The following is a 9,284-nucleotide window of genomic DNA, read 5'->3' on the forward strand; positions in this document are numbered from 1 at the left end:
TTGTCACTTATATAAGATCTATCATATACTGATTTTTTTGAAAGCAAGAAGAACAAGCACTGAATTTTCGTTCAGAAAGATTTACAGCATTAATAACCTGAGGCTATTTTAAGTCACAGTCAATACTTACTGAAGAAGTACAGAGATTATGCAGTATTTCTTTTTTTTCCCTGCTAGAATTACAAAGTGATATTTCACATATAAGTTATTTGAAGAAAACAGTGCATTCGCACATCAAGAATATGCCTTAGGTCATTACTTCCTTTTTTATTCTTTCCATCTGTGCACAAATGCTTAATGAAAAAGAAAAGCATTCCACTGAACTCATCAGGTCTCAGCAGGGGTTGATTTGGAAGAGACTCGATGGTAGTAAGTGTGGTTTTCAAGTCAGAAGCAGGAACAAAAAATTTAAGTGATTTGGTGGTGTAAAGCATACAGTTTACCACATTAATTGAACTAACTCTCGGTTTTGTAAGGAAAGACTGAAAATGCCTGTGGATAAGACACATAACTTAAAGACCAGTATGTGAAACTTCAAAATAAAGTTATTCATGATCATTAAAAACTGGAAATAGTCCTGATGCTCATCAGTAAGCTAATGGAGAAACACATTTTGGAATAATAACAACAGAATTGTTTGTCAGCAATAAAAAAGCAACCAAATACTAGTATACACAGCCATGTTGTTAGTAGGTGCCATCAAGTCACTTTCTACTCTAACACCCTATGGACAACAGCAAAACACCACCTGGTCGGGGCCCAGGCAGCTTCAAAATTGTTCTTATGCTCGAGCCCATACCCAACCACCTGCAGATTAAAAGAAACCTTACACAAATGTATATACTGTATGATTCCATTTAAAGGAGATTCTAGTGCGTGTGAGACTAATCTATGATAGGTTAAAAATCAGAGCAAGTGTTGCTTCTGGGAGGCTAAGAGTTAGTATTGACTGAAAACAGTTAAGAGGGAATTTTCTAAAGAAACAGAGGAAAGAACTGGAAAGTAATAATCATGTATGTGGGTATAAATATAGATATGTATATATGTAAATATATAAATATACAAAGATAGGCCTCTACCTAAATCTCAGTATAAGAACAGTCTGTCTAATAATGTGTATGATACCTTCCTGACACGATTTCTGAAGACAAAATGAGTGCATAAGCAAATGTGGCGAAGAAAGCTGATGGTGCCTGGCTAATAGAAGATATAGCATCTAGTGTCTTAAAGATTAGAAAAAGCACTGCTGGGTGAAGCTTTCTTAGGATCCATTTTTCCCACTAGGTGAGCATCGAGCAACTTTCTCTGAGTTAGTACAACCATTGGTGCTTCCTCAGAAGGTTCTCTCTGGTCACAGTGAAATTTTTTCATAAAGCAGTTTCACTCAGACCTCATAATTTGTGATGACCGATTAAAGAGAATAGCATGCAGCTATGAATGTTTGTTTTCTGCTTAGGAAAAAAAGCTGCAGATACTGTTGTGATGTTGAACACAGCTTATAAGGAGAGTGCAATGGGAAATACCAAAGTGTACAAGTGATTTTTCTCATTTCAAAAGAGGTGAAATATCAATTGATGACCAACTTTGTTCTGGATGTCCATCACCATCCCAAACAGAGGAAAGTATCGACTCATAGTGCATTTAGAGTTGATTCAACCAGGTCAAACTGTTAATCAAGCTTTCTATTTAGAGCAGCAGTTCTCAACCTGTGGGTCATGACCCCTTTGGGGGGCTGAATGATCCTTTCACAGGGGTTGCCTAAGACCTTTGGAAAACGCATATTTCCAACGGCCTTAGGAACCAAGACACCGCTCCTCTACCCATCTCCAGGAGGGTCTGCCCACATGCAAACACGCCCACATATGAGTCCCTGGTGTGAGGACATCATCGCACCAACCCCATCACATACACCCCATGCAAATACAGGTGTATTTGACATGGTTGGCACAATAATATACATATGCAGACCAGTCACACATGTGTAGAGAGCAGCTACTGTGTAGAAAGCAGCTACTCTGTTAAAAGCAGGTACTGTGCTGAAAGCAGCAGTATTGGAGGTAAAACGACACTTCATGAATTATAATTACTGGGTAAATGTAAAATCATACTGTAAAATCATCAACTACTGCAAAAAATATATATATATGTATCATGGGAACTTAATCTGGATGCTGATCAGTCTTTTTATATTCAACTCTGATTGCTGTGAATACTGCTCCCTTGTGATAGTAACAGGTATGTAAAATAAACAACACAGAGAATTGTAAATCATAGGAAACTATAATGAACTGTATTGACTGAACTATGCCATATATCATCTTTTGTATTATTAAAGCTATTGTTATATATTATTTTCATTAGCAAATCATCCCATGACAATGGATCGTGTAGAGAAGAAGGTTAAGAAAAGAAAATATACTAAGGATTTTTTACCTCAATGATTACAACAAGAATTGAGAAACCACAGTATGCTATTTGTTGTGGAGTTCTATCAGCCGAATCTATAAAGCTGAACAAACTAAAACACCATTTTGATAGCAAGCATCTGAGTTAGCCGGGAAGGATACCAACTATTTTAGAAGTAAAGCTGATGGACTCAAGAAAGCCAGACTTGACACTGGTGGCAAGTACCACAAACAAAATGTAGCAGCCATTGAAGTTTCATATTTGGTGGCCCTCAGAATCACCAGAGCTATGAAACCTCACACCATTGCTGAGGATTGACTCTTGCCAGTAGCCAAAGACATGGTTCGAGTTATGATCAGAGACAAATTTGTTATGAAATTGTGTGCAATTTCCTTATCTCACAACACTGTCCACAGAAGAATAGATGACATGTCTGCTGATATTCTTGTTCAGGTAATCCAGGAAATTAAATCTGCTCCACTTCCAATACTTAACATCCAGCTTGATGAATCTACAGATGTTGCAAACTGTTCACAGTTACTGGTTTATGTGAGGTATATTAATGATGGCAACTTTAAAGATGAGTTTCTTTATTTGCCAACCTCCTCAAACGACAACTACTGCACGTGGTGTATTTGACACAGTTGGCTCATTTCTGAAAGAGCACAAGATCTCTCGGGAAAAGGTTTGTGGTGTTTGCAAGATCGTGCTCCAGCTATGCTGGGATGTTGGTCTGGATTTCAACGTTTGGTACTGAATGAGTCACCAAAAGTCATCAGAACCCACTGTATGATTCATCAGCAAATATTAGCAATGAAGACACTGCCACAAGAGTTACAGGAAGTAACGGAAAGTGTCATAAGTTCTGTCAATTTTGTAAAGGCGAGCACTTTAAGCAGTCTACTGTTTTCACCACTGTGCAACAAGTTGGATGTGCCGAACAATGCTCTGTTATTTCACACTGAAGTGAGATGGTTGTTGAGAGGAAAAACAACATGTTTTTGAGCTTTGTGATGAACTCAAAATGTTTTGTAATCAGAAAGCAAGACCACAGTTCACAGCATTTTTCAGCGATAAAAGTGAACTGCAGAAAATAGCTTAGTTGGTTGACATCTTTGTCATCTTGAATGAGTTAAATTTATCACTGCAAGGACCAAATGCAACATGCCTCGATTTGTCTAAAAAGATCCAATCATTCCAAATGAAACTTCAGTTTTGGCAGAAAAAAAAGGATGAAAATAAAATTTACATGTGGCCTACTTTATCTGCTTTCTTTGAGGAACATGACATTGAACCAGGCAAAAGGATTACGATGATAATTTCTGTGAAAGAACACTTGCACATGCTTGCAGACAAAATTTCATCATATTTTCCAAGTCTACCTGACAGCCCATTTGCACTTGCCAGAAGCCCATTCACAGTCCAAGTGGAAGATGTTCCTGAGACAGCACAAGAGGAGTTCATCGGACTTATTAACAGAGATGCAGCAAAACTGATTTCTCTACAATGCCAGTTACAAAATTCTGGATCAAGTGTTTGTAGTCATATCCTGTTCTGTCTGAGACTGTGTTGTGCCATCCTCTTCCATTTCCAACAACATATCTTTGTGAAACAGGGTTTTCCAGCTTGTTGGTTATCAAGTCTAAATACAGAAGTAGACTTGTTGTCGAAGATGATCTTTGTTGTGCTCTTGCCAAGACTGCCCCGAGAATTTCTGATCTGGTGAGAAAGAAGCTATCTCAAACTTCAGCACTGATGTTGACTTTTTACCCATACTGTCCCAAAATGTAGCAATGTAGTTTATTGTTGTTATATTAAGACTGCTACCCATGCTACTCTATGCTTCAAGACAATATTTCATTTACTTGTAATTAGAAGTAAATATTTCACAATATAGAATTACATATTGTTTTTGTGATTAAGCAATATGATTTAATTATGTTCAATTTGTAACAATGAAAATACATCCTGCATATCAGATATTTGCATTATGATTTATAACAGTAGCAAAATTAGAGTTATGAAGTAGCAACAAAAATAATTTTATGGTTGGGGGTCAACACAACATGAGGAACTGTATTAAAGGGTCACAGCAGGAGGAAGGTTGAGAACCACTGATCTAGAGGTTCTGAAAAGATTGTGTAACAGTGTGTGACAATAAAGGTCTGATTTGTGGGGCACTGGTTTTGCCACCACAGCAATGAACTTGCACATACAGTAAGCCAGTTTTTGGCAATAAACAGCATGTACTTTACTCACCGACCTCATTCCATGCAACGTCTTTTTGTTTCCATGAATGAAGAGCAATGGGAAAGGACAGAGATTTGTTGATGTAGAAGAGGTGAAGAAAAAAAAACCAAGTGAGGTGCTGTCAGCCATCCAAACAGATGAGTTTGAAAAATGTTTCCAAGAATGGAATTTCAGATTTGACAAATGTAGTAAGTATACTGGAGAGTACTTTGAAGGTGGTAAGTTTATTTTGTGAAACAATTTAGATACAGAGCTTTGAAAAAAAAGTCCATTTTGGTGGGGGTACCCCTCGGATATACTTTGAAATGAATAGAAACTGAGATGGATTAATTAATGTACAGAGGGATGATAGAAAAATAGATGATAAAGCAAATACAGCAAAACATTCATGATAGAGTCTAGGTGGTATGTATATGTAGGTATTCACTGGTACAGTCTTTTGACTTTACTACATGTCTGAAATGTTCTTTTCATTATAAAATGTCAAGTTTGAGAGAAAAGGTAAGTTTGAAAAGTGAATATTTATTATCTCAAAGGGGTGCTCTCAAAAATCTTAGCTTTCTTGACCACGTTGTGAACTATATGAAGGCTTTACAGAATACTGTTCAATTTTTTTTTTTTGGTCAAAATATGTTAGTTTGAGGCTGAAAGAATGTAGGTATTTATCATGCATCTCTGAACTGTGCACATGACTGAACTATAACACCAGTACATAATAGAACATTTCCTTAGGCTTTGTATTTCACGCGTACCCCACTTCCTAATTTTGTTTTGTTCTCTTGGAGTTTTGTTTTTCAATTGGAAAAAAAAGGAATGAGAATATTCTTGGCTCCAGAAATCCTCTAATGGTTTCTGATAGGTTTGCTGTTTGGTCTTTCACCAAGATTGGTGTTTGACTTAGTGTTAAAAAAAAGGGGGGGGGCATTTTACTCACTCTGTCTTTGGGAAAAATCATCCAGAAATTTTACAGGTTCTCTGTGCTGTCAAAAACTCTAGTCATAGGGCTTTTCAACAATAAGTAAAAATACTTATGCTGATTTATCTGGTGTCTGGTTTGGCTCAACATGATTCCTTCAAACACCTCATTACTAAGTTGCTGTTTAGTTTCCTGAAGGCTGTTGCCATCTGCAATTTTCATAGCTTTTACAAAATGAAGGACATCCGTATGTGGGATGTGGGATGATTGATAGTAGAGTCGCATTTTTGCAAAGTTTGTGACAAGAATGACAACTCTCTGAGACGCTGTTCATTGTGAGCCAAATTCAACAATATATCCTAGCCCTTTCAAAGCTTTCTTTTAGTTTTAGCCATTGCTGAATAAATGATCTTTCCATTTTGTTTTTATATAAGATCTTTGTGCATTGTTGTATCTATGTTAAGATACATAGATAAATTCCTTCTTGGCTGTTCCATAGCTCCATTCTGCTCTTCCAGGTCAAGGACAGAACTGTTTTAGGAGAAGCTGTGTCTGCATCTTCAGTTTGGGTGTTTGTTATTGATGAAGTGAAAACAAGGTACAATTCCTTTGCCATGATTTTCAGAGACCAGTTCTAGCAACATTTAGCTATATATGCATCAATGACTAAGAAATTAGGTCGATGAAAAATTACAGATAATAAAAATAAGCACCATTTTATCTCATTTCTAACTTAATTATCCAGATATTTTTCTGAACGGCTCATCTGTTATCTTATTCTTTCCTTCATTGTATCAATATCAATATCTTAAAGAGAACAATAATTAATTTAGTGTTATCTATGCTTTCAGTTCTCTCCTCCCAATTCTAACTTCCTTGGCCACAGAAATAGGACCTGACAAGAAGGAGCCTTGGTCTCATAGTTGGTTTCGGGCTACACTGGTAACAGTTGCCCTGTGGGAGAAAAATGAGGCTTTCAACTCCCACGAAAACCCACAAGGGCAGTTCTAGTCTGTCTTATAAAGTCCCGATGAGTCAGAATCAGCCCCATGGCAGTGAGTGAGACCAAGAAGTCTAATCAAGCAGTAGAAATAACCACTATTGTATCATTTACATGGTATCTTCTTTGTTTTTGTTTTTGATGAAAAGACAGATGGATTATCTAAGCATTTGCTTTATTAAATCTTTACATTGTTAAATGTCAGACTGTAAAAATAAATGCCCCTTTAAAAATAAGATTAGTAGTCTCTATATACAAATGAGCTGAAATCGTTAAAGAAATAGTAATAAAACTAAATAATATTAAATCTCTATAAATACCTTGTAATGTATCCAAGGAAGAAAAAAAATTTTTCAGACACTTTCAGTAATGTCATGAATGCTGAGTATATAATGAATCACATGTGTTCATTTTACTAATTGTGTCCTTTATTCTTCTTTTCTCTCCTTGTATATAAATAGGAACTTCAACATTAAAAAAGAAAACCTACATAATGTTCTTATTTTTTCTTACAATGCTTGTGTCTACTCATGTCATTTTCATGTGAATTCACATACATCTTCCTCACAGCCATCTGGGAAAAAAAAAAGGGGTTTTGTTTTCATTTTGTTGGTGTGTGTGTGTGTGTGTGTGTGATTGGTATATTGAGGAATTCAGGTTGGTCTTAAAATAGTGCTGATAGCACAGTATTTAAACAGCTGCTAAACAAAGGGTCAATAGTTTGAACTCCTCACCTGTAGTCACAGGAGGAGGAAACTTCCCTTGCTTCCATAAAGATACCAGCCTCAAGTACCCTATAGGACAGTCCTGTTCTGCCCCTATAGGGTTGCTATGAGTCAAAAAATATGGGTTTGTGGGTTTCTATTTTGTTAAATAGTTTAAGTATCATCTTGTGCATTCTTGTCGGTAGTATATGTTATGTTTTTAGCTTATTTCATGCTTTCCATAAGAGTCATGTTTGTCTTCTTAAAGAGGAAACAGCAACATTTGCTCATCCATAAAATTTTCAAAAGAGCAGCTCTTTTTTTGTCCCCCAGAAGAAAACATGTAAGAGGAATATTGTTGTTATTAGGTATTATGAAATAGGCTCTGACTCACAGTGACCCCATTATGTTAGTCTGGGTAGACTAGAGAAACAAATTCATGGACACTCATATGTGTATAAGAAAGAGCTTTATATAAAAAAGCAGTTGAAAAGTAAGAAAACATGCCAGCCCAGTCCAGATCAAGTCCAATATTAGTCCATATGTTCAATACCTATCTATAAAGTCCTCCTCAGACTCATAAAACACATACAATAACACCGAATACAGGAAGATCACAGGCCAGTGGTTGGGAAGTCTTGTGGATCCAGTGGCATGTAAGCATCCCAGAGCAGGCAGAGGTCTCCATGGGGCTCCTCCAGCTCAGGGCACTAGTGTAGTTCCATGTGTCTTGTCTGCTGCAATATCTCCCAGGGAACAAACCTATGTCCCGGTTCCAACGAGCTATTTATCTCCTTAGCGCCTCCAAATGAGGTCATCGAGCTGTGATCTGATTGACAGGCCAAACTCCACCCCTTCACTCTTAAGCCTCAAATTGACAACAGACTATGTAACTACCACACCCGTATACAACAGGAACACTGCAGGGTCTTGTGCTATCCTCACTATTGTTATTCCTGAGTCCATTGTTGCAACCACTGAATCAATTCATCTGCTTGAGGAATGTCCTCTTTTTGCTGACCCTCTACTGCACCAAGTGTGATGTACTTTCCCAGAGATTGCTCTCTCTTGATTACATGTCCTGAGTATGTGAGCTGCTAGTCAGCAATGCTTCCAGTGCTTGCTGTAAGGCAGCCAGCCTCTTTCATCAGCATATTGCAGGTTATTAACGAACCTTCCTCCAATTAGGGAGGATAGCCTGAAATTATGATCTCAGTGGTGGAGCACCTGAGTCAGCAAAGGAGAAGGGAAACTTAGAAGAAAATAAGGAAATGCTTTCTGAAAGAAGTCACAATTAACTTAAAAAACAAGGATAGGCCTTTGTGTTGCCCATTCACTTTCGGAAACTTGGGAAAGTGGTGTCAAAAAAGCATAAATTACATGCTTTTGCAGCCATTTTTGCCCTTGAATTTGGTTTCTTTGGCGGAGGCACTGCATAAGAAACAGTTGAGGGGGGGAAAAAAAGGATATTCTTGTTCTTAGGTGCCATTGAGTCAGTTCTGACCTCTGGTGACCTCATGCACAACAGAATGAAGCACTGCCCAGTCCCGCACCCTTCTCACGATTGTTCCTGTGCCTGAGCCCATTGTTGCAGCCGCTGTGTCCATCCATCTTCTTGAGAGTTTCCCCCTCTTCAGTACCCCTCTGCTTTACCACACACAGTGTTCTTCTCAGTACAAGCAACACAATGCAATCAATACAATTCAAATTTATTGATTCTCCTCCCATCTTTTTTTTTAATCTAATGTCCAATTTTTACATCAAATACCACGGCTTGGCTCAGGCTTGGCTTAGTCCTCAAAGTAACACCCTTGCTTTTCAATTCTCTAAAGAGATCTTGTGCAGGAGACTTATCCAATGAAACACATCTTTGATCTCTTGACTGCTGCTTCCTTGAATAACTTTGGACCCAAGTAAGGTGGAATCCTGGATGACTTCAACCTTTCCTCGATTTATCTTGTTGTGACTTTTTGGTCCAATTATGAAGATTTGGGTCTTCTTTACATTA

The 9,284-nt window shown here is 37.6% G+C and overlaps 1 non-coding gene across 1 annotated transcript; it reads left to right on the forward strand.

The window, feature by feature from the left end:
- Positions 1–8,591: 8,591 nt before the first annotated feature.
- LOC115873888 lies at positions 8,592–8,724 on the forward strand. The gene has a single exon (XR_004048662.1). It is a non-coding gene; the product is annotated as a small nucleolar RNA SNORA13 (small nucleolar RNA).
- The last annotated feature ends 560 nt before the right edge of the window (positions 8,725–9,284 follow it).

This window comes from Echinops telfairi, unplaced genomic scaffold, assembly GCF_000313985.2.
Source record: "Echinops telfairi isolate 266 unplaced genomic scaffold, ASM31398v2 ScPeMD7_7469;HRSCAF=8507_1, whole genome shotgun sequence".
Taxonomy (NCBI): Eukaryota; Metazoa; Chordata; class Mammalia; order Afrosoricida; family Tenrecidae; genus Echinops; species Echinops telfairi.